The 26896-nt window shown below is 36.4% G+C and overlaps 1 protein-coding gene across 5 annotated transcripts in view; it reads right to left on the reverse strand.

Annotated features, from left to right (window-relative positions):
* FHIT (fragile histidine triad diadenosine triphosphatase) overlaps positions 1–26896 on the reverse strand; it is a 616103-nt gene that overhangs the window by 533471 nt on the left and 55736 nt on the right. The gene's annotated exons all lie outside the window — the stretch shown is intronic.

Consider the following 26896-nt stretch of genomic DNA (forward strand, 5'->3'; position numbering starts at 1 on the left):
GAGACAGGTTGATAGAGATTCACTTGGTGAACTGAAATATTTTTCTGCTTTACCAAAACTCATTTTAAGTAAACAGTCACAACAGCTAGTTTTAATGGAACACTATAGCTTTATAATAAAAATCAGAGTTTATTGCGCTGTAAGATGGAAAATATGAATTGCAAAACAGACTGTTGTTGTTTAAGACTATTATAACTCAAACAGCAACAGTAGCCTTGGAGGGGATAGGAAGACCACCAGCTGCACTGCTATTCATACCCTGCTGGCAAATTCACAGAAAAGCATTTGCAAGGACACTTCGGCACCTTTCCAACAATAATAGCTTCCAAAAAAAAGAAAAAAAAAAAGAAAAAAAAAGGATTAAGGGAGCAAAAATTGTTTGAAGACTAAAATGTTCTCTACATGACGAGAACAGACCTTCATTAGTAACACAAGTTTCTTTTCCAAAAAAGCTCAAAGCAACTGTACACTAATTATATCAATCTGACTCTATACCTTGTCCAGAATATCTATCAGTTTACCGTTACTACTACCATACTAGTAGGGGAAATAAGTACTCAATGCACAATACACGTTGTATTTGATAGGACTTTTTTTAAAGGGCAGGATTTTATTTATGAAAATGATTCAGTGCTGGTGACTGTGTCACTGGTCAAAGGTAAAACTGATTCGCTCCTGTATGCCATAATCCATATTATGAAAGCAAATATGAAAACTATTTACACCTAACTGTTACTGCTGAAGATATATAACATACGGTGAATTTAATTACAGTCAGAAAAAGTCTGGGATAAGACAAGAAATGGAATAAGTATTTCTGCAGGTATCAATACAGTAGTTATCCCAACAATTGTGTTACAACATTAGTTCTTAAAAACTAAGATTCAAAACATGACTCAAAAAAGGATTAAGCAAATGAATTGTCTCCAAAACATTTCTAGATGTTGGCTCTGTGGGTGACCATGAAAAGGAATGAGTTCTGTATATGGAGGCTTTTGACTGAAGTTCAAGCTGTGCATGCTTTCCAACAAATCTCATCTCATAGAGATTTGAGGTAAAAGTCAGACTCTTAAATAACTAAATTCCAGACTAAGAATCAAGACTGTATCAAGAAGGGAACTGAAAGCCCTTACTGAGGCTTGAAAACGAGGTGTTCCCAGTGGGCGATGACACTATTTATGCTTTCACTGTCTGTTAGCAGGAACTTTCCTCCCTCCCCCCTAAAAGAGAGGATAGGATAGGCTAAAACCGATTTGAAACAGTCAAACCTACAAACAACCAGGTCATAAATAACTTACAGAAGCTTATAAAACTAGCATTAGAAAATGAATGGCTGCAATCCCCTGGCCAGCTGCAGATAATCAATGACCCTACAGATTGCCAATTCTTACCCTCAATATACAAACAACAATGCAGCCACCAGGCTTGTCAAAACAGGAGTCATTTCGGCCAAAGCTGTACTGGTAACACCTGCATTAGCATCAGTCATGCATCAGAATGCTTCTTTCTCTCAGTTAATACTCCTTCCAACTCACCTAATTAAATCTACTCTATTCATTTCACTATAGATCAACAGATTCTGACAAAGCAGCAGTAGTCTAGACTCTTGAATTAATAAAAATTGTCATCTACATATTGATAACTGCAAGTTCCCAAGTTACCTTCCAAAAAAGATGTGAAAGAGTAAGAGATGGATGGAAACACAAGTATAAAAATACAAACATGTGCATGCACATGCATGCATGTGCTCCTGTGCATATGTGAACAATAGATAAGCCATACCAGTAGGGTGAGGAATTCAGACTGCATTACACAAATAATTTAAAAGACAATGCTGAAAGGCAAATGTAAAGTATTTAAACATTTTAGAATTACTAAAATAGGCATATCATGGTCAATATAAGTCAAAATGTCACACAAGATTAGCTTCCAAAATCGGAATAACCTTTATGAGTTAGAATCAAATTCAATACTTGGTACTTTCCTTCATTTTGCTGTTTAGGAACACAGAGGGAAGAGCAGTTTGGAGAAGGGAAGAGAAAAAAAATTCATTGGACATATATCAACTTTTCATCTTTATTCATTTTGGTTTCGCCACCAAGCCAAAACATTCACTGCCTATTCAGCTGTAGTGGAAGGGAATCCTGCAGAAATTTGCACATAAGATTTTCAGGGAAGAAGTACTGTTACTACCTTTTATCTCAGAAAGATTTAAACTATTGCCAGGCTACTCAGTCTACTTGTGCAAGACTCTGCAAATAAATTAGTAGCATTACTCACATGGCCAGTAATATGAAGAGCACTTAAGGAATATAAGAGAAATTCTGGTACTAGTACCACAGCATATTAGTTACTACACAGCAACTCCACACCCACCCTTGAACACGGACTGATTTTTACCATATAACCCTGTGAAAGACTGGTAAGATCCTTTGGGCTATAAAACTCTGCTGGAGACAGGGCTGCCTAAAAGACAGTCGAGTGAGCTGCACAAAACTACCTCAAACAGAGCCTGAAAAGGCAGGGGGATGGGGAACCCACACACTATTTCCCATTAAGTCATTTCCACTATTCATTAAGGCCTCAATGGCACAGTTCCCACCCTCCTCCCCACTAACAGCTACCTCGTGCATCATCAATTAGCATGGTTTGGTGTTTTTTTGGGGGGGGGTTTTGTTTGGTTTTTTTTTTTTGTTTGGTTTGTTGGTTTTTATCATTATCCCCCCATCTTCCCCAAGGCTAATTGCAGCATTTTCCCCTTTGACTTCTCTCCCAACATCTTCAAAATCACTTAGATGAGCTCAAAAGAGGAACACTATGGGTTTTTTCCTTATTTTTAAGCATATACATCATCTGACCGTCCACGTTTTGTAAGAGATTTATGAACAAATTCTCTCACATTTATTCTGCCTAAAATGTCAGCCCTTGTCCTCCTCCTTGTTGTACATATTTAATGAAACTAAAAGTGGGTTTAAAAATTGTTCCACATCATCACACTTCATCTCACCTCACTCATCTTGTTAAAAGATTGCTTTATAGATGTCTTATAATCACAGTTGTTTGGGGTTTTTTTACATTATCAAAGGGTAAGATTTAATACTAATAATTTAAAAAAATATCTATTTTATTGCATGCCAGATAGGCTTAGTTTGCAATTAAACACATTCTGGTAAGCCAGCAAATATCCAGTAGGAAGCAGAGAAATATAAGGAGACACGCTACTCATTTTGAAGGCAAAATCAGAAAGAAATTTGGAACACAACACAGATACTTGTGCAGTAATATGAATACCAGGTGCAGAATCAAAGCCTTTCTCAAATGTTACACTGGCTAAGTAAAATATGTTTTTAATGAAAAGTTATTTTTCAGTTTTGCATCTTTTAACTAAGTATAAACACTGCTAAGGTATCAATAGCGACGACACTGCAGAATAGCTGTTTTCTCATCATTTGACCAAAAAGTAGAACAATACAAAAAGAAACGCATATTCAAATGAAGAATATCTAAAAATAGCATCAAGAAGTTTTTGGACAGATGCCCTCCTTTTTTGTGCACCGTGAAAGTTGATTTTTAAGCAAATGACATGAATTCTAAGAGATAAAGAGCAGCAGTAATGATGCACCATTCCCGCTGCACTGAACAACGACAATGGCACAAGGGGCAGAACATCGTAACTACACTTGGGTAAGGTGTTACAAAAGAAACAGGATCATTTGATTTACAAATTAGGATTACAAGATGCTTAAAGCAAAACAAATGCGGATATGTATTCTTAAAATGAATAAACAGAGAAACCTTTAAAACCAAAAATCTGTATGTTTAGCTAAGAAAACATAATTTTAGTTTTTGTATTCATAGATGTTAAACTGGGAAATGAACAAGTAAAGACATGACCCCTGATATTTGTTTCTGTCCAGTTTAGGTACCTGTTTTAATAGGTATTTAGTTGAAAACTGAACCATGAAGGAGACAAAAGTAGCACTAATTATGTGTACATGCACAGAAAAAAGCATGTACATACGGCATAATGTTACAAGTTCTATCTCGTGTTCTAACTTATCTAACTAAAGTGTGATTTTATCCTTGCTATTTCAATTTGTTATTGTCAAATACTATCTGAATTTCAGGAACTGAGAAATAAGCTAAAATAAATGCTGTTTTATAAACCATGCATATGGAAAAAACCCAGAATTTCCAGATTTTCATAATTCTCAACTTTTTTCCTAGCACTGCTTTTTGCGTTCCTTGAAAACAGTCTTCTAATAAGAAGTTCTGTCAATTTAGGAAATCCTCATTTTGGCTAAAATTTGCCTTTGGGGTTCCATACTATTATTTTTGGTATCATAAGCCTAATCAGGGAATAAACCTGCTGTCAGATTCTCTGTAAACATGGATCAAAGCAGGATAGCTCAGTCAAGAGCCTGCAAAAGGCAGATGAGATGTTTAATGGAAACTATGAAATAACATCATTGCTGCAGACACGCATTAGCAAACCTGAAGCCTACCTAATGTTAAGATCTTTGAGACATCACAGTTAAAGAGATACGGTCAAGTTTCAGTGCAGACAATTCAGTAGCTATAAATGCATTTAAGAGGAGTCACTCCTAAGTGTAAAGGGCAGCATGACAGAAATCACAAGAGGTGCTTACCAGTAAATTTAATTCTAGATAATAATTTAAGTTTCACTAAAACAAGTGGACGTCAGAGCTGAGCTGACATGCAGGACCAAAGGAGAAGCAATTATATGTGTTTGTATAGAGCAATGTAGGTCACCACCCATAATTCACACTTGCACCTCAAGAGTTCAAAGAAGCTATGCCACTAACATACAGGCAATCTCTTGGGGATGTCAGGAGATCTGAGTAGACTTACTTACTATTTACGGAACCACGTTCAACTTTGTATTTCAAAGAAACAGAAGCACATACTGATGAAGCGGGGCAAAATCCAAGAACATCAGGAGAATAACTGCAGGAAGCAGCATCCTGAGAGCAGTTAATTGATAGGGTTCTCAGGTTACGAGGTGGCTGGAGAGGGCTGCTCCCAGCTGAGTGCAAATCAAAGTTGTTTGTTCAATTCCTAGTGCAGTAAGGGAAACAGATTTCTCGTAGCCTTGCAAATAAATAGATTTACTCCTCATAATTCTAACATCCTTTTCTTCTGATAACTTCTGAACTGGATAATTGGTTAGGCTAAAGGAATAAGCATTAAGCAAGTGCAGGAGAGAAGCTGGCACCAGAAACGAGATATGGGAAGTAATATTAAGACACATAAGGAATCCTAAAAACTGATGCAGTTTTCAGGACATAAGAGAGCTAGGATAAGGCTGCAGAACTGAAACTCAAGAGGCCTTTACAGAAAGATAAACTTTACTTAAAAGGCAATTTTAAAAGTTAAAACTTAAGACTTAAAAGTCCCATTTTAAGTATTTGTGACTGTCGTCGATCTCAACAAATGCAGGAATTTTATCATTAATGAACTCATTACTGGGAGTTGCACAGAGGAAGTACATGTATAGAAACCATTTTGTCCTACACTTGCTGTATCTTATCCTTGCCCCCTGATCCACAATGCACTCTCCTGTCATACTTGCTTTTCAAAAAAAGTAGTTATAATATCCGCACTTAATCTATGAGAAGAGAACTGCACAACCGCAGCACTTCTACATGATGGGAGACGGGCACAATGGTAGCATTTGGTATCCCATAAACCTTGTTAGGACAGTATTATCTTATTCCACTCCTAAAATGCATGCATCACTTTTTCTAGTTCTGGATCAAGAACTTGTTAATGCACATAACAGGATTCAGCTACATGAAACAAAACTCAAAACTTCTGACCTGTCACAAAAGTGTAAAAACTAACAATTTCCTTCCTGCTTTCTCTGATTTAATGGATGAAAAGAATTTGCTAAAAACCCAGTGATGAAGAACTTAGCATATTATCTGAATCTTTCTTCTTCCTTTCAATGCGGTGCTAACTAAACCCTTAAATCCCATCCAAATTCCACTGTAGAAACATTCAGGAACATATTTTTTGGTCAGTTTGCTCTCTTCTTCCATGTCTTTTGAGACTGGAAACACTAATATCTTCACTGTAGTAACGGTCCTTCAGGTGTCAATTCAGTGTGACAGCTCTTATTTTTACCTATTTTATTCCTCTTTTCAAAATAGCACGCCACTTTCTCACAGATACTTTCCACCATTCAAAGCAGAACCTTCCTTCCTGACTTCTTTTCCTTTTAGAGCAACAAAGAACGAACAACAGACTGTCAGAAGAGCTTGATGGTCAGGGACCAACAAAGAAATGCAGACAAAAATAAAAGAAAAAAACAGAGGCAAGGATGGTGTGGGAATCGAGGGAGACAACAAAGCAAACTTTAGGGCATAGAGATGTGAAGAAGGGGTGGCAGCAGAGGAATGAAGTCAAGAAAATTGAGTGAAATGCAAGGACAAAAATTACAGAGAAAAAGCATAGCAGGAACATGACTATAAACAATCCTTAGTAGCCACAACCCTTGCTATAGAGTAGAGCCTCCGTGGAACCAAGTACTGTTTCTTTTGTGATTATGTGGGCTTGTGTCCTGGTTTCAGCTGGGATAGAGTTAATTTTCTTCCTAGTAGCTGGCATAGTGCTGTGGTTTGGATTTAGGATGGGAATAATGTTGATAACACACTGATGTTTTGGTTCTTGCTGAGTAGAGTTTACACCAGTCAAGGACTTTTCAGCTTCCCATGCTCTGCCAGGTGCACAAGAAGCTGGGAGGGGGCACAGCTGGGACAGCTGACCCCAACTGACCAAAGGAATATCCCACACCATATGGCATCATGCTCAGCATATAAAGCTGGGGGAAGAAGGGGACGTTTGGAGCGATGGCGTTTGTCTTCCCAAGTAACCCTTACACGTGTTGGAGCCCTGCTGTCCTGGGGATGGCTGAGCACCTGCCTGCCCACGGAAAGGAGTGAATGAATTCCTTGCTTTGCTTTGCTTGCGCGTGTGGCTTTTGCTTTACCTATTAAACTGTCTTTGTCTCAACCCAGGAGTTTTCTCACTTTTACCCTTCCGATTCTCTCCCCCATCCCACCAGGAGGGAGGGAGCGAGCAGCTGGGTGGGTCTTAGTTGCTGGCTGGGGTTAAACCACAACAACTTGCTATATTGTTGTGCTGTTTTCTAATTTTAAAAGTGTCATTAGAAGAAAGCAGAGATTTTACAGAAAACTTCTCTTTTTAAAGTAAAACATATATTCCAAGATTTTACGTGGGTGACAGAGAAAAAAAAAAAAAATCATTCATTGGCAAACATGATTCTACTTACCACAGAACCATCAGCACTTCTCAGAATTCAATAAGGAACACTTCCCCCCCCCCCCCCACCCCCCGCTTCATTATCACAGCACTACAGAACAAAATAGACAGAAATAGCAGCAGCATAGAGTGATCTCCATTTAACTGATCAGTACTTGGTTGTTACAAGGTAGCGTGTTTTTCTCACAAGAAAGGAGAAAAAAGCATTAGTTATCCTGGACGAGTACCAGCACAGTTTTATAGCACTTTGGGGATTCTAAAGCTTTTAGAGATGCTACAATTATTTGGAAATTTTCCAGTAAGCGCTAAATATCAAAAATAGCACCTGTACTCAGCTAAGTTGAATTACCTGTTTACCACTCATGAGAGTAAAATCATTTAATAAAGTATTATGCAAAGTTCACTGAAAAAGCCAACACGAGACTAAAGATCCAGAGACCTTTTATACTTTTACAAAGTATTAATTTGACACGCACAAGCTTGAGAAAATTGGTTAGAAAGAGACCCAGATAGTTTTATAAATTAGGAAAAGAAGTTTGTGTTAAATTTTTATTGAAAGAATTAGACTTTAATGGCCAACCTATGTAATATTCTGTAAATCAGCAGTAGAGCCTGGCAACAAGAAAATAATGGCATGGGATTTAACACCACCATCTTGTTAATTGAAAGGACCCGACCTCATCAGGGTCATGCACTGCAAGTCAGGATGATAACACTGCAAATTATCACTGCTTTGCCGATGCCAGTGTCTCCTACCTGGAAAAAGAATGTAACTAAGCACGTTACCTTCTGTTGATTAAAAATTAATTTTTTCCCAGTCTACACGGTTTGTAGAAGATTTAGAAATAGAAAAACCTAAGGTAAGACAAAATGTTGGGGTGCAAAGGTTTTTTTCCCCACAATTCAGAAGTCTCAGTTATTTAGAAGATTAATACGCTGTTCCATGTGTCATTCACACTGATATTCAAGTTAGTCCTGGAGCTTTCTGGGAGACAATAAATTAGAAGTTTGTAAGTAGTGATGTATATACACAGTATGGACCCAACCTTACAAACTTTCCTCATGCAGTTTGCCTTTACTTAAACAAATAGTACCACTGAAGTCAATAAGACAACTTAAGCTAAAAACCTGACTCATACAAGAAACAGTACGAGAAGAATCATATTACATATATAATTCAACATGTAGTTTTAGGACACTCAATCCCCAAGATTTCTTTCCCCGTTTTTGAAAAATGGCATTCCAAATATATAAACAAGAGGATGCGACTACTGGGAATAAAGTTTCAGTTCACTGTAGGTACTTTTCCTCTGATAAAGGTATATTCAGCATATATATATATACTGAAAATTCTACATTGCTGTTCTTGGCATTTAATTGGGGTAAAGGAAAATGTGCAGGACTAGAATTTTAAGTGTTGGTTTAATAACCTTTATCCAGCTCATTTCTGAATGATTTTCTTCCTCTCTGGAGAGGCTTCTAATGTCAAACACTGGTATTAAGGTGAGTCATGGTTACTGAAGAGGCACAGAGAAGGCACATGACAAAATTGTTAATTATAAGGAGGGAAGGAGTTAGAGTATTCTTTTCACTCCATAAATGTCCTTCTAAAACAGAATATTTAATATCGAATTCAAATACACTTTCAGTAGTCAGTAGCCATTAAAGTCTTACTGGTGTCAATAAAAGTTGGGAATTTACGAATGACATTTAAAAACTGTTGTAAATGAGACTTTTAGAAGGCATTGGAGATTTTGAGAAGGCACAATGATTTTTTTTTATTTTTAAGTACAATAAAAGAAATAGGGCAACTATTCTATATCTAAGATATATGATAGGTTAAACAACTTCAATACGGTAATTTGAAATATACTCATTTGTACTGCTGTTTGTTATTGTTCATTTTTCAGATTCCTTCCTTTCACAACAAATGTTAAGAATTGTACCTATGAGAAGACCAACAGGAGACTTTGGTCAGTGCTATTTTCTGCTGTTTCTGCTAAACTGAAATCCAACACCTCATATTCTAACACCAAAAGGTATATATTTGGATACATAAAATACCTTAAAGAAACAGTACAGGTGGAGTCTGGGGTTGGGTTTTGCGGTTCGTTTTTTGGGGTTTTTTTTGTGGGTTTTTTTTTGGGGGGGGGGGGGGGGGGGGAACGGGGGACAAGATATAATTGTGTTTTTGTAAAATATAAAAAAAATAGAAAACCAATAAACTGTAACCCACTTTATTTCTACTAAATTACCAGAGTTATGGAAACTTCAGGGTATTTGTTTATGCTTTTTTTATTTTGTATCTTACTTGCAACCAGCTTCCCATGTGATAAAATAAGCACAAAACAACTTCTCTATAAATGCATTCTTGCAGGTGACATTAAATTATTATGCAATACCTTATTATGATGACAGTACACAAAGTAATCAAAAGCTGAAATGAACAGTGACAACTAAAGAACATTAAATTCATGAGCACCACCCAGGCTAAAGCCATTGCAGGCAGTTTCTTTCTCTGTAAGCTTTTTAACATCGAGGAGTCTGTTTGTGTTTATAATGCCAATGGAACACGAGTAGAAGAAAGAGTATTTAATATAAAGACCTTTGCAAAAATTATAATACCTTTTTACATTCCAGAACAATTGCTACAATCATGCTCATCTGCTTTAAGCCAATTCAAACAAAACAATTTCTAAGTTGAAAGATTCCTAGAGCGTTGAAAACTCCTCCTCCCCTTCCCTCTCCACCCCTTCTCCCCAACATTAGGAGACTATGACACATATTTCAATGTTATCTCATCTATATACCACTATATATATATAAATGTAACCTATAAAATATATAAATGTAACCTATAAAAAGTAAACTTCTATGGAACTTCACTGTTTTTCAGGAGAAGCAGGACTTCAAAAGTAAACAAAATAGCTTAGCTTCCAGCTCTCTGGAATCCTAGTTTTCTCTGGAACTCTTTGCTTGCTTTTTTTTCTCTGGAATTCTTTTGCACATTTGGAGCTATAAAACTTCTAGGTATGATTTAACAAAGTAAGACTAACTAGCAATTTCTATAAACATCATGTGCAAGAATATTTTTATAAATACAAGTGCAAACTGCACACAACAGCTGAGAGGAAAAGCCTTTTACAGAACACCAATATATCCACATCTCTTCCTTACATTTTTGCTTTGTTACAGCAAAACTTATTTCCCCAAATTTGGGGGTTATTTTCTTCTCACATTACATCACCTGTCCAGAAGAAAGCATAGAATATGATATTATATTAGAAAATTTGATTAATAAATGCACTAGACAATGCAATAACATTATTGCGAGAACAAAGAACCATTTTATGATTTGCAGCTCTTCGCTTACTGTAAGGGCAGAGGAGTATGACACTTAAGTCTCCCCATGAATTTGAGAGGATAACAAGCGTAATTGAAATTAAACTCATTTTTAGCAGCTGAGAATCTGACTTTTACATTTTATTGCAATATATGCCACAAAAACATGTATTTGGAAAACAACATGCCTTCTTACAAAACATCTCTCTGCTGCTGAAACTCCATGCCAGAGTTTGCCTCCCATTTTTTCCTCTTAAGCAGTTATGTATCATTATGTAAAGACTAGCACAGCATGGCTAGAGACAGGCACATTAATTGCCTCCAGGCAACAAGTAAGTACCTCTTGCATGCTTTTCTTTGGCACACCCTCAGTAGCCTAATACTCCTTTCTGTTCTCTTCCTGGCAAATCTGGTCGCACTACCCACCCAACTTTATTAACTCTTCTAGTTGCTGCAGAATCCTCCACAGAGGAAATCACACAATAAGACAGACCTAGCTGTTCCGAGTATATGAAGGTTAGACAGATGTGACCGACTTCACCCACCTTGTTTATTCCAAAGAAAAAAGGAACAATGCCAACATTAACAACCTAAGTCCTAACGCATATCATGCCAATATTTCTGATTGTTTCTCAAGGTGTCCCAAGTTGAGGAAATCATTTCTGCACAGCAAAAGAAATATTTTTAAAAGTAATGAAAATAGAGCAGCAGATTTTGGTTTGGTTTTGTTTTTCCTAAAGCTACAATGCCCATGATTTTAGTAAGTGGAGAAAACTAAAGCCCTTGTTCCTATAAACCTTTAAAAAAATGAAAGCTTTCTACAAAGCTTTTTTTCAGAAAATTGTATGTCTCATGTCCATTGCAAAACCATAGCAAGTCCATCTTTTAAGCAAATTTACACTTAGAATTAAATCCTGTTAACCAAATGTAAAGCCAAATAAATTCTGAAACAACTGAGATATTAATCACACTCCACACCCCTCAAAGTCACACCTTTTAACAGAAGTTCCAGATTCAGTTAAAGTAGTGCTATCATCAGGATCACAGTTTCGTTCGATATAAGTTCATGAAAACTATAATGAACGAAATGAGAACTGGAATAAAAAGACAGCAAGTTCCCTAAAACATAAAGCAACAAACAAGCACAAACTTTAGCCACGGGCTTGCAGGTAAACATTGACCGTCACCAAAACTTTAATTTCCATTAGATAAAAATTCCAATGCAAAATTTAATTCATTAATATTACAGATGATCATCTAAATAAATCCAATTATATGCTCTTTCACAACATTTTCACAACATTTAATCATAGTGTATGCTTTGGGTACTTCATGACAAGGCAGTGAATACTAAAATAAAAAAAGTGTCTTATTTCGTAACAGTTATTTCATGTTGCAGAAAGTGATATACATTAGTTGCTGTTAGACTATGATTCTATATTAGTATGAGTTATTTGATGAAAAAATTGTGAAGCCATTTTGACTACAGAATTGTATCACTGCAATACTGCTGCTTCAGAATGGAGTTTGCCTTTAGGTTATAAAACATACAAGAGTAAGCTCTGCTTCCAGTCACACAACTGCTGGTCATTCTTATCAAAGCAAGCACCTCCTGTCCTATAGCAGTCCTCACCTCTACCAGTCCACACCTCTTGCCCAACCTCTTGCTTCGTATTTCCTCCAGTCTTTCCTCTTCCCTGTCCTGTGTTTTCCCTAGTCTCCAAGTGGTTTTGACCACCCATATGCTTTTTCATTGTTTTGCAATTCTTTTCCTTAGAATAGACCTAACCGTGCCTTCTCTTCCATAATTCTCAGGGGTACCAAACACAAACTCTTTAGCATCATCACTCCTGTCACACTTAACACATGAAGTGTTTGATTCTTCTCACCTGGTAAAACATATGCACAAAACATTGATTATTTATTATTATTATTAATCCTGAGACAAAACCAATGTTGTCTGCCCTACTGGAGTTCCACCCCAAAAAAGAGTTAAGAGTCCCCTATTTTATGTAGCCAGCTCCTCAAGGACAACAATCTCCCCCTAGACTATGGAATGATTATTTGCAAAGTAATGTTTTATTTCTCATGTAGTATATTTAACAGGATTCAAAAAACGACACCGAATCAAGTAAGAAGCATATCCATTTTTAATTAAAAATAAAGTCTCTAAAATGTCCCCATGGATATCTCCTGCTTCCCTCATCCATGATCACAGAAGAGAGTAAAAACCTCTACAAACACGACACGCAGTAAGGAACTCCCTATTTCCCACTGCCCTTTCTGCATTAACTCCAAAAATGTAAAATGTTATTTTCAATATGCACATCTCAAGTTTACAATGACAGATATCTAACATTTCATGGGAAAGCTTATTTTGCCAATATTCACTTTAAAGACTTGCTTGCAGGCCCCGAAATTTACAGATTCTTAAGCATGACAAATACACAACCCTTGATTTGAAGTCATACAGACCCAAAACTTAACCTGCCGGTAGCAGTGAATTATAGCTGGAACAGTAGTTTCTACTCCTTCGTTATTATTATAGAACAAAGCGCAGGCTTATAATATAGTCCTCTGGAATTATCTATGACAATATCATATATTAATTCAATAATTTTTCCAGAAAGCTATTTTTAATTAATTTGCTATGGTCTGCAAGTACCTACATCTGTGTAATAATTCGTTACAAATACCAGTTACTGCAGCTTAAAACCAAACAAACTGTTTTGCTGAATTGGAGCCAAGAAGCTACATTTTAGCCTCCCATCTATTATGCTGAGCAGGCTTCATTATGAATTGTATCTTTGAACTAACGTTCTAATCACAAATTAAGCAGGAAGCTCATGTAGAAGAAAGCTCAAAATAATGTTAGCATATCAAATATAATTTAGGCTTCCAAAATGAAATATTTCCATTAAAAGTCAAAAAATCTGATGATGTTTTTGTCTAGGAAACACTTTATTTGCATTATGGAAAGTCTGTATTATCCTGCATTCAAGTAATTCTTCAAGTTAGTTTGCCTGACACAATCCTACTTCTTACAAACATCAGAACATTTAACTGCCAATGAATTGCATTTATGAAAAGCACAAGTTGTGAATGCCAAAGGCCATGTTTGTCAATGAGGAAAACAATACATGCTTTAAGAGAAGACAAACAGTTTTTATGAAAGCCATGCTTGCTCTTTCCATTATGGAAAAAGAAATCACAGTGGGAATACTAAGCTGAGCATATATTTGGCAGCACACTGACCAGACATGCTATTAACTATAGAAAGGGCTATTTCTGAATATTTTTTTTCCTTAAAGAAAGTTTTGATTTTTCAATGATTGCAGGTCCAATGATGAATACAAGTAGAAGCTACATATTAGAAATAGGGTAAAACATCGCGTGCAGGGATGATGTACTATCTCCTACATCAAATGCATTTCTTCTGTACCTTCCAATACATACCCTTTAGCCTAGAACCTCCTCCACACTCCTTAACATCTCTTGTTCCCAGTTACCCCTCTTTCATTTTCTACAGCTTCCCTTCACCTGGCTGTCTACTCTTCCACCATGTCTATCTTTATAAAACTTTTCTTGGATCCTGAAAAACTTAGCAAGTCTCCTTCACTGCCCCTTTAAAGGCATAATCTGTTCTCTTATTATGCAAGCTCTCTTCTTCTGGCTCCCTTCAGCAGTATTCAAGCTCTTCCTTTGCGTGATAGCAATCATTTCTGACCTTATCACCAGGAGACAGAGTTTGTTGTTGTGGTTGTTTGTTTGTTTGTTTTTAATACAACTATAAAATATGAGAATGAGAAAGGTTTTTTAAAAATAACAGAGAAAAAAATTAGTTTGGTATTTATGATGAACCTTCTGCTACCAGTTGACAGCCAGCAAAAAAAGGATGTCACTAAAGATCATTATTTTGAATATAAACAAGGTCTTTTGGATATTAAGGGCCATATTCATGCATGAAACCTAAAAAATAGGACACAGGCATTAAAATATTCACAGAGGAAGCAGAGAAGAGAAGTGCTGACGGAGGTTTCATGTTCCTAATAATCTCTGCTTCTGAGACAGCTGGTGGCTGTGTTCAGTATTGTGCAGGACTCTGCTTCACACCCAAATGCAGAACTTTACAAAAGCAAAAGCCAGATGTTACAAGGGTTAGAGATCATCACAATCAGATCTGAGCGCACAATATCTGCATATAATCTTGTGGTCACACACAACTGAAAGTGAATATTTCTCTCAAATTTGAATTTCCACGCAAGTATAGAATTTAAGAATACTACATGCTTGTGGATCATTTTAGCAATCCAGTACAGATTTTAAGAATGCATGGGGCTGTTCTCTGGAATTATTTAAAAAAATGGAATACAGAAATGTGTACTGTAGTATTCTGTAGTTTAGCTGAATTTGTCCATGTAATAGGTTTAGAGACAAATACTTCCTTTTTATTTAAACATACCTTTAATGCTGAAATAACATGTCACAAGTCAGGTACGAGCATATAAACAGGTAGGCCAATATAGCCATCAGATAAAGTCTACCATCTCTCTAGTCCCTGTTTTTGTATTCATCTTCACAGATTTAATATGTAGCCCCAGGTCAATATAAATTGAAAGTGAAGCGGCTGCCCTCCTGCAAAGGAGAGAACGGTTAGTGTTTATCCAAGCCAGGAAGAATTAGAGGTCACCGCTACTTTTAAATGGGAGAGCAGAGGCAATCTGGTGGCCTCAGCCTTCCTCTTCCCCTATTATCCTTTGTTCTGTAGACCCTGTTCATCTGGAATAAAGAAAGAAAAAAAATACATACCCTATTTCTGTTAGCAGATTATTTTTGCCACACTCGGAACTTGTATTTTTTAAAGCATTTATTTCTGACCACTTTTCTCACATTTGTATTTGACTTAACTTCAGAGCTCTCTCCCAGCCTCTGTAGGAAAAGTAGGCTTTGGAGAACATGAGAAAAACCCGGGGTCTGTAGACATAGACTATGTACGAATATATACAGCTCAGTCTTAAAAGCAAGAATAAGTAGTGTGACCTTGTTGGAATGCAAAACTAGAACAAAAATGAGCTATCCAGATAAAGCAAGGTGGAGGAGGAAAGGAGGGAGAAGAGAGAGAGAGAAGAAAAGATGACTTTACCAGCAGTGTTCAGATGAACTGGACTTAAGGTGTTTCATTAATTATGCTTATCATAAGAGAGGTAACACAAAACAACAGTTCTGTATGTAAGGGGGATGCTTCCTACGAATAAGTGAAACTTGACAATAAAACCAACCACTTCACACTTAATACTCTCATAGTATTTCCCAGTACTGAGTCATGTTTGATAGCACTAGAAAGGGCTCACTGAACTGAAGATGCAAGCAGAAATTCAAAATGCTAAAGTACTGTGCATGACTCAGTTATAAAAGTTTAACATGTAAAAAAAGTAATCCTAGTTTGTCAGCAGCACACAACATAACCAATGTAAAAACTCACCTAAGACCTGAATTTTTAAGGTTTTGTTGTTATTTAGCTTTATCGGTTTTGCAGAAGTGGAGAAGGGGACGGGGAGTTTTTCTATATTTCACTAGGTGAAACCCCATATACAAATTCTTTTTTTTCTACTATTTCTTCTTGCTTTTTGTGTCTGTGTTCAAGCAGTCAAGGGACCTAACTATCGCTTTCACTGAAAAGAGGAAGATCTGATAAAATAGTAGATTCTTTATATTCACTTCAGCCATCTCTGTCTCTCCACAGATGCAAGAGTGAAAGGTTAAATCAACTGCACTCTGATCAACACTGTGTCACAAAAACACAATTCTATTTATACCTGTTAAGAAAAAATAAAATTGAATTGGCTCAAAGTTCTCTTTAGTTTCTCTCCCATCCCACTATAAACCTGTTAAAAGCAACTTTTTAAAAAATAATTAAAAAAAAAGATGTAAAAATTGGTATCCTACAGTATTTTTTGCTTTTTAAATAAGTATTTCATTTTCTACAGCAGAACAGACAAATTAACAATGTAGTATTTTCATTTGCTTTAATGATAACCTAACTCACATTCAGAAAGGACAGGGGGTATCGTATGGAGCTAAGATAGGAAAGACTTCCTAGAATTTGTCAAGATTTTACAAACAGGTAGTAAACATTGCTTATTTCTCATATTACTATACTGAGGACGAATCTGTTATATTCTGAGCAGTCAGTTTGATTCTAGAGTTCTACTTTCTCTTTTTGAGTGAGAATGCCACTGATTAACCAAGGAGAAACACTGACACCAATAAGAAGACAAGTGCCTCTTGCCAAAGCAGCAGATAATGGGGGACTAAAGGTTACCCCAAACCAGCCAACATTGCTGAACACATCTTGAGGACATAGCCTGTGGTCTTGTCTCTAAGTCCCCACAGTTCTGCAAAGCCTTCCATTCAAGGCTTCAGGAAAGAGCCATTGATGAGACAGAGTACGTGCAAACAAGACTGCCTTGATGCTTCCTTCTATTGCACGAGCCTTAAGTAGTGCAGCTTGCATGACTCCATTCTACTAACCTCTAATTCACTAGTACAGTTATAATTTAGATGAATGAGATCAAAGATTTGCAATTTATTTTCAACTTCAAGGGAACTCAAAGGGTTTCACTAACTCACGTACATAATGACCTATTATTTTAACAGGATAAAACCTTCTCCTTTCTTAAAATATAATTATACCACAAAGTATCATAATTTATTAGCTAAACAGTACTTCAACATATCTTAAATAGAATACAGAAACAATCTTGAAGAAACAACTAATGTTCATAAATACAAAGTTGTTTTTATTAGTGACCAACAGAAAGCAGCCTCCTTTGGTTTGCTTGACTTGCGGAAGCAAAAAGAATACAACCAGACACTCCCTTTAATAAAGTGTTTCCACTAAGTGTGATTACTGTCCACATCAATTCTGTTCAGAAGTGGATCTTTTAATTACTAATGAAAGTTAATTGAGCCTCAAAGTTCACCCACAAAAAAGAATAGTTTAACTAATTCAAAGTTGCTTCCATTTCAAAGTGCCATAATATTGGGTTTTAGAGATAAAATATATGCCAGTATCCATATTAAGTCTTTAAGATGTTAAAAGCAAAAGCAAACCTTTTTACCATGACATCCTTTTAAAGAATCCCCTGTCATACTGAATGTGATTCTCTGTATGAAATGATACTACACAAGTGATAACATATTTGAATTATAACAAAACCAATGGAAGATTGTTGTTCTATATTTTATTGCTTTTGATATTTCTTTAGCAATCATCATTGCAGTCTGTCTAAACAATTCTCTGTGCACTGACATTCACAATAATGTGGTTTCACCATAAAGTTAGAGACTGCCATTAGGTTTTGCGGAAGGCTATATTTACAGTTCCTACCCATTTTTATTACACCTCATTGCATCATTGGGATGTGAATGCAACAGTGTTTACATCTGTCAGCTTTAGTTATATTTACTTGAATACAAGCATTAATAACAGATTACTGGAAATCTGTAGAGACATGATGAATTAGTTATATTCTTATTATCCAATACTGGAATGGGACCAAGAGAGGAGGGTTTATCACATTCTCTGCTAAGAGAGAACCTATCCATCAGCCATAACAATCTTCTACAAAGCTTGAGAAATGCAGCTTGTGAAAAGCATAGTTATTCAGATTTCATTATTTCAGAGTTGATATTTTACATACCAGCTCTTAAAATACCTTTTGATTTCCTAGACTTGTTTGGTAAAAAATTTATTTGATTGTCAATAGCTGCAATAACTTGAGATACAAGTAGAAAATGTACTTAACCTACTCTAAAGCCTACTACTTTTCATATTCATCTACTACTGTACAGAGGCTCTGAGTACAATTTTTTCCCTTTTTACACTCTCTTATATTTAGAAGCAGTTGTCGATTATGGAACCTTACCAACAGAGGAAACTGTTGGCAAATTTTTATTGTCCACCTTGAAGTGAATTAAACGCACATTTGTGCACCCAGACCACACAAACTGTCCCATCCCTGTCCCCAGTGAGGCATGCTCTAGCAGAATGGCATCATCCTAGCTATAAAAAAATAGATATACATATACTGAAGGCAGTGGGGGGAATCTATTTTAAAAGACTGGCAGTTATGACTATGATAAATAATAGCCTCTGAATTCTAGAGTTCAGCTAGACTCAAGCCCCAAACTGCCCCCTTCCAAAACCTCAAGTGATATAGATTTTTTAAACAAACCTAGTTCCCTCATATATATATATACACACACACACTGACATATATATTTTATATATATATATATACAAAATGTGCTCTTCATTAAGGAGAACAATTTTCTTCTGTATCTATATTTCAAAACATCAGTGTATTAATGCTAGAAAGCTCTCAGGTAAGAAATATGAAAAACTGGAGGGAAAAAAGCTGTGAATAAATGTTGTCTTAAGGTTCTTTAAATCTCAACCAATTAAGCATCAGTTGTCAGAGCGCACAAGCTGCTTTGTAAGCTTCTCACAGATATGAAAAGCCTCCTCATTTATTCATGTCATTGGTGAGTTCTACTCCAGGGACAGCTGCAGTCAGGTACCCCCACGTTCAGGAGCAAGCATCATTTCTGTGTAGCCTAATTCCTGAAACGTTCAAAAGAACAAAGGAAGATTTTGACCTAATGAGAAAAAAGGCATGACAAGTTGAACATCAAACAAGAAACATTTCTTTAGTGTCTACCCGATACCTGTGGCTTTTTCCTCTGCAGTTGCACTGCTGATTCTAACAGCAAAAGTAATGGTCATCGTTTAGTCTACACAGTCAGTAATAATAATCAAAACCAAGCATAAATATACCTGCCTGAAAAAAGGTTTTGAAAGCATAAAACTAAATAATCTGAAAGATCAGAACAGTAATAATTGCATTCTACACGTAGCCTGAACAGTATCATGAGAAAAGACAGCTTCCTTCTTCAAAATTTATCTTTCATTTCAACCCTACAATAAGACCACCAGCCACACTGCTGCTGAGCCATGGAAGACCACGTTCGTTCCCAGAAAACCCTCCTTGGATTACAGCACAGGTTTTCCTCTCTGACAGGCTCACTGCCTACCCAGCAGCAGAGCACAGCAATCTACAAGAAAGAGGGGCAAATCAGCTTAAAGACCTGCCATCGTACCATTCTCCTTATACCGGAAAGGAGCTTTGCACACAGCATCAGCCAGCCATCAGAAACCCACCCTGGGCCCTGTTCTGCCCCTCTTGCCCAAGGAGCAATGAATGCCAGAAAAGGAAGATACCTGTGAGGCAATCTGCTTGTCATACACATGTCATCTGTCCATTTGTGAATTGGGCAGTACTGAAGAGGAATGAGATCTTGCTCAAACCTGGTTGCGATCAGTCTGACGGAGTCAAGCAGACATCCCCAGCAATTACCTTAGTTTCTCTAACTGAGATCCTAATCCAAATACGGCAAGCTCATTCAAAGCCTTTAATCTGAAAGCTTGCCTTCATACAAAGATGAGAATGCTTTGAAAATGGACTCAAGAAAATAGACATTGTATCTCCCTTGGTACTGATAACATCTGATGTTCTCTGCAAGTCTGTGCACAGCAACAGCCCCCACAAGGAAGGTCTAAATTCAGGCCTAGGCTCAAACTCCATTGTTAATCCTTTATCTACTGAAGACATCTTGAAGGAAGATTAATTCTGCATAAAAAGTATGTTAGAACAATTTGTTTCTCAGGGACAAGGAATTTGGGAGAAAACTCAGGACATAGATCAGATATATACATAGTGTCTTTATACTTATGAAGGAAGACACCATCAGGACAAATTTATTGGCTAATTAAATTGAGTGCCCTATACAACTAAATTCTTAGTCATGTTTACTAAACATATCACTATCAGTGCAACAGAAACCACATCAGCTCATTTCAACATAGCAGTGACACATGGTATCTAACAAGCTGAATTAATCCTGCAATAATAGCTAAGAATTATTTTTATTAGCAGTTCACTAGAGGGGGTTAAGAAATACTTTTCCACATGCTTGTATTTACTCATCACTATTACATACAAATCACATAACACGAAACCTTTCATACCTACAGCTTGCAGACTAAAGTCTATTTTATATTTTTAAAAAAAAAGCAGATCAAACATAGCACATTTTACTTGCAAGTATTTTCATATATACGCATTTGCTTAACACTAGGCATTCCTACAGTCAAGTGCATAAAGTGAAAACTAGAAGCATCTTTCATAAACTAGAGACAGTTAAGAAAAGACCACGCACACTGTCTTCATTACTTTACTTGATGATACTCGTGCTATTCTGAATGCAAAAAGAGTAGATACCAGGTTTTGCTTCCCGATTTAAAGCAAAATGGTATGGTTTTTGATCAGTGGAGTTTGGTTCATCTTTTAAAGCCATTCTAAAGGCAAAGGTCTACAGACCACAATTAGGAATCAAGAGTGCGTAAATGGAGACTCAACTGTTACTATACTAAATCAAGCTTCTGTAATTATGTCACTTTGTCTTCACGGATCTGGTATGCCTTCTAACTGTAAAATTAGAATACCTCATAATCAGTAAATATACTATTTTTACTTCAACTTTTTAGCACCAGTGCATCTCAGCTTTTCTTCATGCTTCAAGAAACTTTTCCTGTGACAATGCTCTACACAGACAACAGTCATCCTACTTCCCTGCTATATGCATATTTTAAACAACTCATTTTTTCTATTAACAAGGAAACAGTTCATTAAAATGTGTGAGTGAAGGGGATTGGGGAGGGATTTATTTTTAAATCTAGGGATAAGACTAGTTCCCCTTGCTATTTTCAAGCATCTCTCTTCCCTGGGAAGTATATACCTGTTTACCACTCTATATCGTGGAGGGGGAAAAAAAAGAAATGGGAAAAAAACCAAACAAACAAAAGTATCTTTAGGGACATGCTGCCAAGAAGCTGGGAATCTCAAAGGCTACACTAATCAAAGAGGATCTATGCTTTCAACACTTCACAACTTTCACACTGAAAAAAAATGTCAAGAGAATGAAAAAAGCACTCTTCCCAAGAATCTTAAAGCCTGTTAAAGCATATTTGTAAGAACAAAAAAATCTACAAGGAATAATATTCACAGATAAACCATTTTCCTTATGTCACAGTCACTCTAAGAACAAAATAGTCCCTGGAAGAGTGACTTGGCGGTCAGCTGTCAAAATGAAATTTAATTTAGCGGTAACAGTAGGCAAGATATGTCAGTCTAAGTGCTCAATAGAAACCATGAAGACGTCCTTCAATTAAATGCTTTTAACATAAGTGGTATCCCTAGCAAAATTCTTGATCTTCATCTGCAAAGAAAAAAGTACTATGGAATACTTTCTTCTTATTAGAAATTTTAAAACACCTAAATTATGAAAATTACAATTTGGATTTTCTTCTGAAAATTACCATTTTTCCCTCTATTTCTCCATATATCTTTGTAAAAGGTACTGATACTTTTTCTAAAAATAGACCAATTGCCTAGAGAGTCCTGAGCATGTTCACTTCGAAGACAGCAGCTGCTTCATTTCTATTCTGCAGAAGTACAGCACAAAAAGTTACTAGCTAAGCTCTGAAAGTAGCTTGTGCAATTTGCTGACATTTACTTGATTATTTTATACTAATTTACTAAACCACCTTTCTTTGGCTAAATGGTATAAGCACTTAAGCTCCTTAATACACCCATGTAGCTGAAACAGCAGAAGCTGCTTACCAAGTCACTGGATCATTCGTAAAGGCCTATGCTAGAAGTTCCTCTTGGAAAATAATCAAGCTTTAAATGGTAGAAGTGGTTTTTGCAAAGCCTGGGGCATTTCACTGATTTAACACCCCACCCCCAGCTTTGCGGAGGTGTCAGAAGGGAAGAAAAAAAAACAAAAAATCAAAAAAACAACTTTAAAAGGCCAAAAAGCAACTATGAGTTTAATCCCAAGAGACCAGAAAACAAGAGTGTGACCTAGGGAGCCAGATCTGGAAATAGTGAGCAAGGGTTTCCTTTCTGAAGCTATTACACTCACAGCTGGAGAAGGAAGCATGCATATTTTACTAGAAAGAGGCTAGAACCAAAGAACCAGCTGACTTGTATCATCATTTTCTCCTGGCAGAATACTTGCAGCCCAGCTTGTTAGCTAATCACTGAGCCAGCGGACAGCGCACCAGCTTCACAACACCATGACTCCTAACCTAGCTCAGTCCTTCTGGAAGCCAAACAGCAGCAATCCTGAGAGGAAATTTCCGAGATCTCTCTTATCCTGGCCCTTGTTGCTCAAACAGTCCAAAAATTAGTTTTTGACAAAATACGAACGTCCATCAGTAAGCAGCACTAAGATCTGAAAAAAGCAACTCTGCAGGGAGTTATCAAGAGGTGTTAGTTGCCATGTTATTTAAGATGAAATCTTGTAGTCTACAAGAATTTCAGATTTAAGGGAACAGTGAGAGATTGATAACAGCTTGTCCAACATGCTTCTTTTTCAATTAAACTGGAGAGGAAGACTAACCTCTTTTGAAAAAGATTCAGCTCTCATGCCTGCTTTTTGCCTTGTTTCCACAGACTTGTTTTCAGATAAATGTAATTCAACTTTACTGAAGCATTTAAGAAGCTCTAAAACCATTCATTTGAAAAATATATAACATGAACTAAGGTGACTGCGCTCTAGAACATAACATGTGAACACAAGGACTGAATAATTGTATCAGCTTCTCTGAAACTTTAGGGGGGAGAAAGAGGGAATTCAGAGAATGGAAAGGGAATGGGCAGGAGGAAGAGCAGGAGCTGACTGAAGATGGCATGGATTACTCTCCTGCAAATACTGACACCACTTCACTGTGCACGTGAACCTTCATAACACCACTACCTTTAATATCAAAATTTGAAGGTAACGGTCATATGATATTACAGTACTTTTCACTTAAGACAAAAAGATGGCTCGCGACATTTGATGTTAGGGAATGATGTTTACTCTTTCACTCCAATAAAGCAAAAACTTTCTAAATTTAAAATAAGGCTTTTGTGATACAGTACAGTTTCAACATATTGTTCTAAATCATGGTAAAAAAAAAAAATTCAAGGAATACTCTGAAACATTTCTATGACCCTACCCAAAAAAATAACAACTAAACCTTTAATTTCAAATCTATCTTAAGTCAGTGCATCTGTACTCTACTCACTGATGTATAAAAAGTGTCTACGTTAATAGGCATGCAGTTATTCGTACGATTTTCATCTTGGGTAGAAAGAGACCATAAGAATTTCTCAGTCCATGAAAATAAGAGTAAGTGACATGTGTTTTAAATAAATATTGTGACAACATTGACCTGAAGTACTTCACAAGTAATCATGATGCACACCTGGTATTATATGAAAAGTACAGATATTCTTAAAGGAAGCCTCAGCTTTTCAATTCTACCGTAGCAATTGTTCAGGAAAAAGAGGGGAACTGAACACAAAAAGGGGAAAAAAAGTAAGATAATTACACACTACCAAAAATTTTAGTACTAATAATGCAAGCTTAGAGGACTAAATCTTCCTGCTCATAAAACTACAGAAATGAGTGACAGGTTAAAAAAAACCCAAAAAACAAAAAAACATCAAATGAAATAGTATTTATATGCATCTGTCTACATTCCTGCTAAGAAATCTCTGCTTTGGGTGGTTCAGGGCTGCCTTTTCAATCTTCTGATTTCAGAGCCCACAAAGAATTAGTTCAAACCTTCCAGTAATGATCAAACTGTCTCTCTCCCCATTTCAACAAAACATTTGAATTCCTCATGTTCAAGTTCAGCATATATTTAAGAAAAACATACATATATTTGAGAAGAATTGCTCATGATACTTTGTGGGGAGGAGAATGGTGAACTGTGTTCTAATTAAATAGTTCCCACTGGAAATTATTTTTTATTCTAAATTTAAATCAATAATGGAGAAGGAAGATGGCAAGAAGCACTTCAATAATACCAAAGTTTGGTTTTAATACTAACAGAGTTTTGTCCATCTAATAAACCTATTCTGAAAGAGTTAATTTGATATCATTATTCTTAAAATTAACATCAAAATATAAATTTCAGTTTCTATAATGCAATATTTCAATTCTTTATCAAACCAATTTTGCATACACAGCATCATATAAAATATCAACATAATTACAGTTTTTACTTTTAAAAAATTAAAAGTAGTTTGTTTTCTCAATTTGTTTTCTTGCCATTCCATCTTGTGTTGATTATTTGATGGACCTAGATCATTTGGGTTTTTTTAAACCTTGGAAAATCCTCAAATGTCACAGCAGTAAGTGCAAGAACTTAAGAGAATTTTTCTGTAAATTACACACAAAATACTATTGTTCAAACAATATTGTTCTTAGATTAGTAATTAACATCGGAACTTTCCTCAAAAAGAGTCCAGTGAAATCTTGTAGCAATGCAAATCGTACTAAAAACATTTTTCACCAGTTAGTTTTTCATGCTATCCGCTGTCATTTTCAGCATGAACATGAAAAGCCTCAAAACACTGCAGTACAAGCCTCCTTTCATTGACTTCCATCAAAAGGAGATATCTTACCTTAAGTTAGAAGCATCCTACCCTCTACCCAAGTCACCATACAAAACTTACTTTATGGTACAGCAGATGCTTCTGTACAAATTCCCAAAATCAAATTTATTCCCTTGTTCATAGATTCAAGACTAATGCTGTTTTATGGTAGATATTTGAAGAACCAGACAAACTACTGATTTATGGTAACTAACCATTGACTACTTTCATAACATCATTTGATAGGCTCTTTTCTGTAGATGATTTAACTGACAAAATCAATAAATACAAGACGCAGCATACTTCATTGACTACAGTCAAGCATAACTGTTAAGGTAGTATTTAAATATCTCATATATCATCCATTTGAATAATCACAAACTCTGTATAATTTCTTGTTCCATATAAAAAAAATGTATAGTTTCAGTGTCACATTTTTAGAAAACTGTATTTGAAAACCATACAAACAATTATACAACAGTTTGGGCTGGAAGGGACCTTGAAAGGTCATCTAGTCCAACCCCCCTGCAATGAGCAGGGACATCTCAACTAGATCAGGTTGCTCAGAGCCTCAGGGTCCAACCTGACCTTGAATGCTTCCAGGGATGGGGCATTTACAGCCTCTCTGGGCAACCCGTTCCAGTAGTTCACCACCCTCATCATAAAAAATTTCTTCCTTATATCAAGTCTGAATCTACCTTCTTTTAGTTCAAAACTTTTACCCCTTGTCCTATTGCAACAGGCCCTGCTAAAGTTTGTCCCCATCTTTCTTATAAGTCCCCTTTAAGTATTGGAAGGCTACAATGAGGCGTCCCCAGAGCCTTCTCTTCTCCAGGCTGAACAACCCCAACTCTCTCAGCCTGTCCTCATAGGAGAGGTGTTCCATTCCTCTGATCATTTTTGTGGCCCTCCTCTGGACCCACTCCAACAGGGCCATGTCTTAATACTGGCATACTATTACTATTACCTTCTTATGCATAAGGGTAAGATAGGAGACTGCAAAAGGCAACAACAGTTTTGTTTTGTTTTTTTTTAAATTATACAGGACTCACTATTTTTAAAGTCATTATTATTACAGTATTACCCTTAGAGGTCTTTATTTCCAGAACATACATCCTCCAAGACAGCCACACGTCAACTGTATCAATTGCCAGCTTTGGCAATTGATACAAGATCCCCTTCCAATCCACAGTTGTCTTTATATTGTACTTGCAAACACACAGATAAGATAGATGAGATTTGGCCAAGATATGACAGAGTACAGGTACTAGATGGGGGGGGGGGGGGGGGGAACAACAACAACAACCAAAAAAACAACAAAAACCCCAGAACAAACCACTCATCTTTCAACAATCAACTTGCTTGCTGTCCTAAACAACCCTTTGGGATGTTTTTTGTGTGGTAGAGAAGAAAATCCAGTGACTGGGAAATCATTTTGCTTAAGGAATTTCCATAACATTGAAGTGAAGACATTGCTGCTGTGAAAAGCTGTAACCATTCTTTGAAAGCACTACTGTGAGGAATGCCATTATGCAGAGGTGTATAGCTCCAGACCGTCTATCTTTTACTTCTGTCCCCTAGGGTCATTTCCATTCCTTACAATCATTTCTATTTCAGGTGGATTTGAAGGAAAAGATTAAAACCTATTTACAACCATCCTGCTTTTCATCTGAATTTGCACTATAATCCTCATT

Source organism: Nipponia nippon, unplaced genomic scaffold, assembly GCF_047370975.1.
Source record: "Nipponia nippon isolate SJK-2023a ecotype South Korea unplaced genomic scaffold, ASM4737097v1 scaffold_9, whole genome shotgun sequence".
Taxonomy (NCBI): Eukaryota; Metazoa; Chordata; class Aves; order Pelecaniformes; family Threskiornithidae; genus Nipponia; species Nipponia nippon.